At 48.9% G+C, this 10,195-nt stretch overlaps 1 pseudogene; it reads left to right on the plus strand.

The window, feature by feature from the left end:
* The first annotated feature begins 2,011 nt into the window (after positions 1-2,011).
* LOC109747223 (desmethyl-deoxy-podophyllotoxin synthase-like) lies at positions 2,012-9,577 on the plus strand (annotated as a pseudogene).
* The last annotated feature ends 618 nt before the right edge of the window (positions 9,578-10,195 follow it).

The following is a 10,195-nucleotide window of genomic DNA, read 5'->3' on the forward strand; positions in this document are numbered from 1 at the left end:
ATTAGAAATAACGTGTTGTTTAGCATACTAAGTACAATAATTCGATTGTGCTGAAATAATTCTCAAGTAAGAAAAGTACAATAATTCTGTTGTGGTGAAATTAATAATAATGAAATATTGTGCAATTAGGAGGAGATGACGAAGATAACAACAATTTGACAGTGTACATTTTCCAGTTTGATTACGTAGGAAAATATCCCTTTGAGCTCTTTGAACTGCCTCTAGAGAAAAAATCAAGCTTAGTTGGTGTGCTTAACTTTCAGGTTAGTGTTGTTATTACAAATAAGGCAACTACTTAAGTAGGATAATCTTTGACTTTTCCACTATATATAGCCAAATTAATAACAGAATAGTCTTTGCATGAAGCAGAAGTATAGAACTCCTTAATACAATGGATTCGATAAATCATATTTATTTACTATGCTCCCACTTACAAGACCTACCCCGTAGAAGATTGCTTGCTGTTGAAAGCACCGAACATAGACATGCTTGCCACAGCAGCCGGAAGGTTAGCTTAGAGGAGCTTCCCTCAAGCAGTTTGCGCCATGTAAGAGAAAAAAATTGAAACACGATGGATAGCGTATGACAGTAATTTGTTGGACGACATCACATGCCAATACGTCATAAGAAAGTAGTTCGGATCCAGTCGAGTACTTTTCGGCCGGCCGTACCAGCAAAACCTCTGATCAATTAGTACATCGGCTGCATGACAAGAACAGAAAGCGAGCTAGGTAATCCAGCGATCGAGACGTAGACACCACACGGTGAAACACATCGACCATCTAGCTTGGCATCAGCTTCCTACTTGCTCGACGAGACCAGCCGCAACGTCTCATATCCGTGATGTCTGTATTTGCAAGAAACAGAGTAATATCATACCTCGTGTAGTGCCTGTCTGCGGCGGCTTCAACTACAAGAGCTGACGCTTATTTCACCTGGAATACACAGACATTGTGTAAATTGTTAAGAGGAAGGAAGCTTTTATTTCAAAAAGGGGATGAAGAGGTTCAGTAAATGGCACCTTGATTTCTTAGCACTGATGGAACTCGTCTAAGCTTATTGGCGTGAAACTTGAAACCCACTGAGATTTCAGGGCATGATCAAACCTGTGATGATTAATTCACATGGCCACAGAGAAAGGAGAGCAAAGTTCAACAATGTAAGTCCGAGATGAATGAACCCGCCGCCGCCGCCGTATAGATGGCCAAGAGCCCACGACAGCATTGACTGCCCCTCCGGCACCACCATCAACCGACCGTCTCCGCCCGAGCTAGCCAGCTGATCATCCTTGATCGCCACGTCCGTACGTGGAGCTCGACGCGTTGCTCAGCCGTCCGCGCCCTCCCTTCACCATCGGCTGTTTGCCCACCCATGGCCTCGTATTGAGGACACCTCCTGATGTTTATCCTTCCTTCGCCTCTGGCTGTTTGTCCATCAATGGCTTGCGTTGTTGTCCGGCCCTCAAGTGTTAGCCATCTGTTTGCTTTCTTTTCCATCTCTGCCCGTTGATTATCGCAGTTGTGTATATAAGTTAATGGAAATTGATGTAAAAGATCGATGTGAGACTATTAGTTAGACTGCATATCCTTAAATTCTGCACAAGTAAGAGATAGCTCAGTTGGTAGCTCATTCATGGTTCTGAGAGGAGGTCCTGAGTTTGATTCCTGCACAATGCGATTAATTCTTTTTTGCTTCAACAAGCCCATGCATGGCGGCCCATGGGTAATCCTGAGGCCCAGGAGATGTACGGGACTGGTTGTTTTCTGTTTCCGGTGAAAAACACAAAAACAGATATTTAGTACCAACTTGGGTAGTAACAAACATATAAAAAATAATAACATGGGTGAACAGATGAAAAAATGGACGAAACGCATATTGCTTTTATTAGTAGGTAATAGAAGTACAAGGGGTTTTGGCTCTGTTTCAAGCGACGCCATTATTGTAAGCGTGGGTGAAAGCGATGCATTATGCTAATGCATACGGCGCGTCAGTGTCACTCTGAACTCAAAGCATGGAGTCGTTGCAGCTCTACCAGCTCCTCCTCCCTCTCCTGGCCATTGTTGTCCCTCTCCTATGCCTCAACCGCGCGGTGCGCCGGCGCCGGCACCACGAGGGTGCCCACCTGCTGCCTCCGTCTCTGTGGGCACTCCCGGTCATCGGCCACCTACACCACCTTGTGGGTGACCTGCCGCACCGCGCCATGCGCGACCTGGCGCGACGCCACGGCCCGCTCCTGCTGCTCCGCCTCGGCGGCCTCCCCGTCGTGGTTGCCTCCTCCGCGGACGCCGCGCGCGAGGTCATGGTGGCGCGCGACGTCGACTTTGCCACGCGCCCCATCAGCCGCATGATCCGCCTGTGCATCCCCGAGGGAGCAGAGGGGATCGTCTTCGCGCGAGTAAATAGCGTAAAACTATTAGTTTACAGGCTTTGGTTTCAAAAAACTACCACTTTTTAAATTTTCTCAGATAGCTACCGAACGCGCGGTCCGCTGTTTCAAAAAACCCAAACCTGCGGTGACTAGCGTTTTAACCGTTTTCCTGACGGACTGGGCCCATCTGTCAGCCCACGTGGCCACGCGCGCTCACGGCGCGGCCGTTAACAGCCTTTAGCTGACCTGGGTCCGGTCGGAACCAAAGTGGGCGGTCGGCCACACACTCTCTCACTCCCCCTCCTCTCCCCCGCGGTGACCTAGGTGGGCGATGGCGGCGGCGCAGCCAAATGTCGTCGGCGGCGAGCTATTGAGGCAAGGCGGCACCGGCCAGGAGGGCGGTGGACACTCAGAGGTGGACAAATGGCTAGGCAGCTCGAGCTTCCCGGCACAGCGGTCGCAGCAGCCATCACCGCCCGCAGCTCATGTGGATCCGGCGAGCTCAGATCCGGAAGTCCGCGCGGCTAGGGCAGTGGCGAAGCGCATCCACACTGATCCAGCAGGCGGCCACCATTGGGCGTCGTCCTTTGGTGGAGTGAGGTAAGCACTGGTCAATGTTTCTGAGTCCTTTAGTTAAAATTTCCGTGTGCTTTAGTTCAAATTAGAACTAGGGTTAGTAATTGTTTGTTCTTGGCATGCTACTGTATTTTATTGGTTAAGTCAGTGTAGAAGAAAGTGCATTTGGTTAGTTCATTTGGTCAGTGCATAGATGTTCTTGATATCTGAAGAAAGTTCAGTAATGTTCATTGACTTAAAAAATAATTGTTTGTCAATTTAATCCTACAGCTTAGATGATGAGATTTGGGACTTGAGGCTACATTTTCAAGGAATAGATAATATGGAGAAAAAGTATTCACCCTCAGATATCAGTTATCTGACCATATTAGCATTGGTTGAGTTGGAGGGCTATGGCATGGATGCATTTCTGACTTATGTAAAGGAAGAGGGAAAGGGGCTGGAGGGTGTGGAGGCCCTGGATACTGAGGAGGCATTAGAGGAAATGCTTGACTTATTTGTTGATAAGAAGGTACTGAACATCAGTGTCAGAAAAGCTACTGATCCAAGCCCAGCTGATGAGGAACAGATCCCCATTGATCATGTTGGTGAACCTGTTGTTTACAGAGTTTCACAAGAAGGTGTTCTGTACCCTGCCTCTAATGCTAGCTTGCCATCTTTAACCCCTGATGAGCCCTACATGAACACACAACAAAGCAGCAATTTGAACAAGGCGAAAACAGTTGTGGAAGAAGAAGATGTAGAAGAAGAAGCAGATGAAGAAGAAGAAGATGTACCAGAGGAAGAAGGTGAAGTTGAAGATGACAAATCATCTTCAGATTTTGAGTTCTTTAGGGGTGATTACAGAGGGGAGAAAATTTCTTACAAAGCTTGGTGTAGAGGTGAAGATGAGGCTGGCACTGATACTGCAGAGCACTATTGTGCAGCTAACTCAGAACCTTCTGAGTTTTGGGAGGAAGAACCAATAGTTTTTGAAGATGAAGAAGTAGTGGATCCTGCTGCTGTAACTACAAAAGCAGCCAAAAAGCTTAAGCCAGTTAGAAAACCTGACCCAACTAGCAAGTCTCACAGTGAGCCTGAGCACAACAAGTTTGAAGACTATGTTTCTGCTTTCTTCAAGAAACCCATGTATTGTGAAACATATAAGCACATAATATTCCCTGTGCCAGGTCCTGACCATTGGCCTCATACACCTGGTGATGATATTTCTCCCCCTGTTTTTAGAGAAAAGAAAGGTAAAAAACAAACTGCCAGGAGGAAAGGCATGTTTGAGGTGCCAGCTAAAAAGGATACTTCTAGGATTGGTACAGTGACATGCAGCAACTGCAAGAAGCAAGGGCACATGATCAACAATTGTGGTGTCCCTTTGAAACCTAAGTTTCAGATGAGGCTGAACAAGCACCAGGTATGTCCATTCATTCCATTGTTACATTCATTGCATTGTTACATTCATTTCATTGTTACATTCATTTCATTTGTAGGGAAATAGTTCTAACTAATATTGTTGTGTAGGAAAATAGAGCAAACTACTCTGAGGCTGGTTCTTCAATGGCTGCAACTGCACAAAGGCCACCAAGGGTACCTGCTGCCTCTGCACCTGCACCAACTCCTCCTCCAATAACAAGTGTGTCAACACAGACAGCTTCTAGGTCAAGGAAAAGGGCAACTCCAGCTACAACAGCAGTACCACCACCTCTCAAGAAGAGCAGGCCCAACACCTCTTCTTCAACACTAGTACCACCTCCCAAGAAGAAGAACACAACTATTTCTGGCAATGGATCAAGGTCTTCTCCAGCAAAGAACACAAGGTCATCAAGGTCTTCTCCAGCAAAGAACACCAGGTCAGCTGCTGCCAATAGAGCTGGCAATGGATTTTTCATTGCTCCTAGACAATCTGCTACAAGTGCTGTGCAGGATGGGTCAAAGAGGGTCAGGAAGCCATCTGGGAGGCTGAAAGATTACTTTTATGCAAGTGGTAACTAGCTGAAGTGGTTGAACTCCTCTGTTATCCTAAGTTATGTATGCAAGTGCACTGTTTGATTTGGTTTGTCATAACACTGCCTCACTAAGTACTTGATACTGCACTGTTTGATTTGGTTTGTAATATGGTACTTTATGTGGATTCTGCACTTGTTTGCAACTTCAATTCATCTGCAACTTTTATCTATATGTGGATTCAACACTTGATAAATTGATGGTGCTGCTGACCAAGTGCATTATAAGATACTGAGATATGCATAACTGACCAAATGCATACATTTATTCAGAAACATCCAAATGTTACATAGATAGAAAGATAGTCTCATAGATTACATCCAAATCTCACAAATACTACCAAAACTATCTCTCAAATTGACTTACAGATAGCGAGAAAGATAGATTACATCCAAATCTCACAAATATCAGTCATAGCGCTCAAAGAAACGGACCCACTTGGCCCTAGTTGCTGGATGAGGAGCCATGACTGCCCTCATCCTTGCCCACCTAATGATCTCCATGAATGACCTTCCCCTGCCGCCAGTGAAAACCAGCTCTAGTTCTTCATCATTGCACTTCTCCAGTACCTTGTCGGAGAGTCGGCGGTTGAACTCCTCTTGCTGCTCATCATGGGCCGCCTCTAGTGCCCTCTGCCTGCACCTCCTCCTCCTCCTCTGTGCTGCTGCTGCTGCTGTCCTAACCTCCACAGCCTCCCCCTCTTCCTCTGTGACATCTCCCATGTCAGGATCCATCTGTGGTTTTCTTTTGGGTGGCGGCTGGTGGAGTAGCTGGGAAAGGGTGGGGGTGGGGAGGGGTTTATATTGACAGATGGATGGGGTTGGGTTTAGTAGGCCTAGGGTTGCATTTGGTCAAAGACTAGTGGGCCACTAAGCCCAATTACCCACAGAAATAATATTAGTAGGCTAACAAATAACATATAAAAGATATAAGATCAAGTTGAACACTTAATAGCATACATTCTACATTTCCACAACTTAGTAGCATAAGAGATCCATTTCCACTACTTAATAGCATAGGAGATCCATTACAACACTTAATACCATAGGTGATCCATTACAACTTAACAACATAGGAAATAAGGTTCTTGCACTAGGTTAAACTTCACATTCCCCCAAAATGTACACCCATAATCACTTGCAGTCATGCCAGGCCACATCCTTATATAAAGGCCTTTTGATGTACTTACTTCACCAAGATCAAGCTTCAAGACTCAAGGATGGCCTTGATTTGCTCTAACTTCTCCTTGCTGCCATACCCTTCTTTCAGCAGCTCAGCAACAACAAGCTCAAGCTTTGCCTTCTCCTTCTTAAGAACATCTCTGTCAACTTCAACAGCCTTCATAGCCTTCCTGGTGTTCTTGATGATATCAGCTTGGCTCTGCAAAATGCACCTCTGCTCTTTTGCAAGTTTGAGCTTTTCCATCTGCACCTCCAACATAGCTTTCTCCTCTAGCTCCTTCATCTTCTTCTCAAGTTCTTCCTCCTCCACTTGTTTCTGGTACACCTTCTTGTCCATCCTACCATCCTGCCAGTCAAACATCTTGGATACATCATCAACAAGCTTGGTGTACTCAATGCAAAGCTTGTCATTTTCAGTCCTAAGCTTGGCCAACTCCCTTTCATGTTCACTCTTAAGCCTGGCCAACTCCTTCTCAAACTTCTACTTGTCCTGTACCCTTCCAAAGTTCTGCTCATGGAACATCTCCCATAGCTTGCACAGACATCTCTGAAGAATAGTTGGCCAAGGCCCATCAACCCACTCTACAACACCACAATTCACACCATTTTCCTGCATTTATAAATGTGATAAGTTATTACAAAAGGACTAGGAGCTTATTTCAGTTCCATGATTAACTTGTATAGACTTCATAATTTCTAACAATGAATAACATAAATGAGATATGATAAGTTATTACATATGTGACTGTCATATCAAACAAAGTGTTGCATCATATCAAACATCAGTGAACATACATAGCAGAAATGTTTATTGGCATCTAACCTGGACTGGGCAGCCATAGAAACGCCTTCCTGTTACAGGCCCTTCAAAAGCAACACGCTTAATAGGCCTCAGTTGGTGCAGAATGCACTTGGGATGAGCAAGCTCAAGTTGGCCACAGAAAAGGGGCTCCACAGTGGTGTCTGGTTCCTCCTGCAACCATAATAACCAACAAACACTAGTTTCAATCTCCACTCAATACCAGAATCAACAAGCACTGTTCTTTAAACCTGATCACTAAAAAATCTCCAAATCAGCATGAACCCTAACACTGTACACAGATGAACCCTAGGTTACCTCAATCCTACAATCAAACCCCACCCTCACTAATCAAGAACAGTATCACACACACAACAACAACACTACACTCAGCAACATCCATGGCTGTAGCCTAGGGCTACTAGCACCTAACCCTAACCCTAACCCTAACCCTAGGTGGCAAAGAACTTACCATAAGTCCCATGTCCATGCTGACAACCTCGCACTCCTCCTCCGAGCTGGTTTCCTCGTCGTTCCAGGAAGGCATTGCGGCAAGGAGGTCGACGGCCACCGGCCTCGAAGACGGCGAGCGGCGGCGAGCTCGTACTGGAGCAGGGGAGTGAGAGCAGGGGAGTGAGCGAGCGAGCACGAGAGAGTGTGCGAGCGGGTGCGCCCGACCGACCGAGCGGGTATATTTACCCCAGTTCCGACCGGGCCCGTCGGCTAACGGCCGTTAACGGCCGCGCCGTGAGCGCGCGTGGCCACGTGGGCTGGCGGATGGGCCTGGTCCGTGAGGAAACGGGTTAAATCGCTAGTCACCGCGGGTTTGGGTTTTTTGAAACAGCGGACCGCGCGTTCGATAGCTTTCTGAGAAAATTTAAAAAGTGGTATTTTTTGGAACCATAGCCTGTAAACTAGTAGTTTTATGCTATTACTCTGTTCGCGCCGTATGGCGACAAGTGGCGGCAGATCCGCAAGATCTGCACCGTCAAGCTGCTGAGCGCCCGGCGCGTCCAGTCCTTCCGGCCCGTGCGCGAGGAGGAGGCCGGCCGGCTGCTCCAGGCGGTTGCGGCGGCTGCCGCGTCGTCTACTCCGGTGAACCTCAGCCAGCGGCTGTCGGCGTACGCGGCCGACTCGGCGGTGCGCGCCATCATCGGGAGCAGGTTCAAGGACCGGGATAAGTTCCTGGTGATGCTGGAGCGCGGGATCAGGCTGTTCGCCAGGATGAGCTTGCCGGACCTCTACCCGTCGTCGCGCCTCGCCATGCTCGTCAGCCGGATGCCGGGCCGGATGAAGCGGCCGGCACCAGGAAGATGGTGCCGCGTTCATGGACGCCGTCGTCCAGGAGCACCAGGAGAACAGAGCAGCCGATGACGACAAGGAGGACTTGCTCGACGTGCTCCTGAGGATCCAGCGGGAAGGCCACCTGCAGTTCCCCATGTCCATTGACAACATCAAGTCCGCCGTCGGAGTACGTAATGAAGCACCTCACTCACGGAATCCACGCATCTTCTTCCATCAGTCCATGAAATAAAAGTCGTTATCATGCATGTATCGTGCCATAATCCTACAGGACATGTTCGCCGGGGGCAGTGACACGTCGGCAACCACGCCGATCTGGACCATGGCCGAGCTCTTCAAGAACCCCAGGGTGATGCGGAAGGCGCAAGACGAGGTCCGGCGAGCCCTCGCCGGACAACCCAACGTGACAGAGGACTCCCTAGGCGGCCTCAACTACATGCGCCTGGTGATCAAGGAGGTGCTCCGGCTGCACCCTCCGGCGCCGCCGCTGCTGCCGCGGGAGTGCATGAACGACTGTCGGGTCTTGGGCTTCGACGTGCCCAAGGGTACCATGGTGCTCGTCAACGCCTGGGCCAGCAGGGACCCCGCCCACTGGGACGCCCCTGAGGAGTTAATACCGGAGAGGTTCGAGCGCGGCGAGGTCGACTTCAAGGGGGCGGACATGGAGTACACGCCGTTCGGAGCGGGCCGGCGGATGTGCCCCGGGATGTCGTTCGGCTTGGCCAACGTGGAGCTCGCGCTCGCCGGGCTGCTGTACCATTTCGACTGGGAGCTGCCCGGCGGGGCGGAGGCCGAGGAGCTCGACATGACGGAGATGGGAGTCACCGTGCGGCTGCGCCGTGACCTTCTACTTGTTCCGGTGGTCCGAGTGCCCTTGCCACTAGACTAGTAGCTAACCAGGTTCTGCTAATCACATATGGTATTCCCTCTCATAATGTAAGACATTTCTTTTGATATTAGTATAGTGTCAAAAAACCGTTTTCATGAAGGGGTGTATTATAGTAGCAAGTCGGGACATGGCGTGATTTTTTTATTTTATTTGTGAACATGCTCCTATTTCACAATTTATTTTAAGACAACCGTTAGTCGACTTTTTTAGATAGCCAAAAGCCAGGAAACAAATGTACATGTGTGTGAGCGCCAACTAAAAAAAGACGTGCAAGCGAACTAACCGGGCGTTTGAGCGACCAAGGTGACGAGTTGGTCGACCGTCAACTCAGAAACTGCTATTGAGCCATGCTTCGATAACTGAGGGTCATTCCTTGGAGAAAATGCGCGAACCTCCTGCTATTCAAATTGGATCTCAAAGGGCATTAGGCTCACCATGAGACGTACGTTGGACAAGCGAAAAGTGATGACTGGACTAGACTACGGAGTGCCCTCCTGCTGGTGCTACCGGACACCGTGTCGTGGCGGCTCATTCCGATGACGGAGTTTTCGGTGAGCACGGCGTACCATGCTTTATGCCAGTCACCTATCACTCCTTGGCTTTTACCACTGTGGAAAGCACCCCTTACCCCTCAAGATTAAGATCTTTGTGTGGCAACTACTACGGAACCACCTCCCTTCGAGGACTGAGGTTCTTAAGCGGCATGGCTTCGGGTGATGGCTTGTCCCCCCTGTGCACGGTACCGGGGTCTAGGACCCATATCCTATTCTCCTGTATGGCGGCGGGGGTTCTATGGACGTTCGTCCGTGAGGCGCCGGGGCCCGAATGAGAGGCCCTGAACCTCGCGGAGTTCCTCCAGCATAGGGCTACGCAACATACGCAACACGCCGGTTATTCTGGCTTATCTTTGTGGCGTTGGCTTGGACACTTTGAACGATGCGTAATAAAATGGCCATAGAGAAGTTCTTTCCGAGGAAGGCATCTGACTCCTTCTTCAAACTCCTTGCTTTTCTGCAGCACTGACACCCACTTTTGAGGCAGCGTGATCACGACCGGCTTGGCCTCATGATGGATGCGCTTCTGGC

This window comes from Aegilops tauschii, chromosome 2 (assembly GCF_002575655.3).
Source record: "Aegilops tauschii subsp. strangulata cultivar AL8/78 chromosome 2, Aet v6.0, whole genome shotgun sequence".
In the NCBI taxonomy this organism is placed as follows: Eukaryota; Viridiplantae; Streptophyta; class Magnoliopsida; order Poales; family Poaceae; genus Aegilops; species Aegilops tauschii.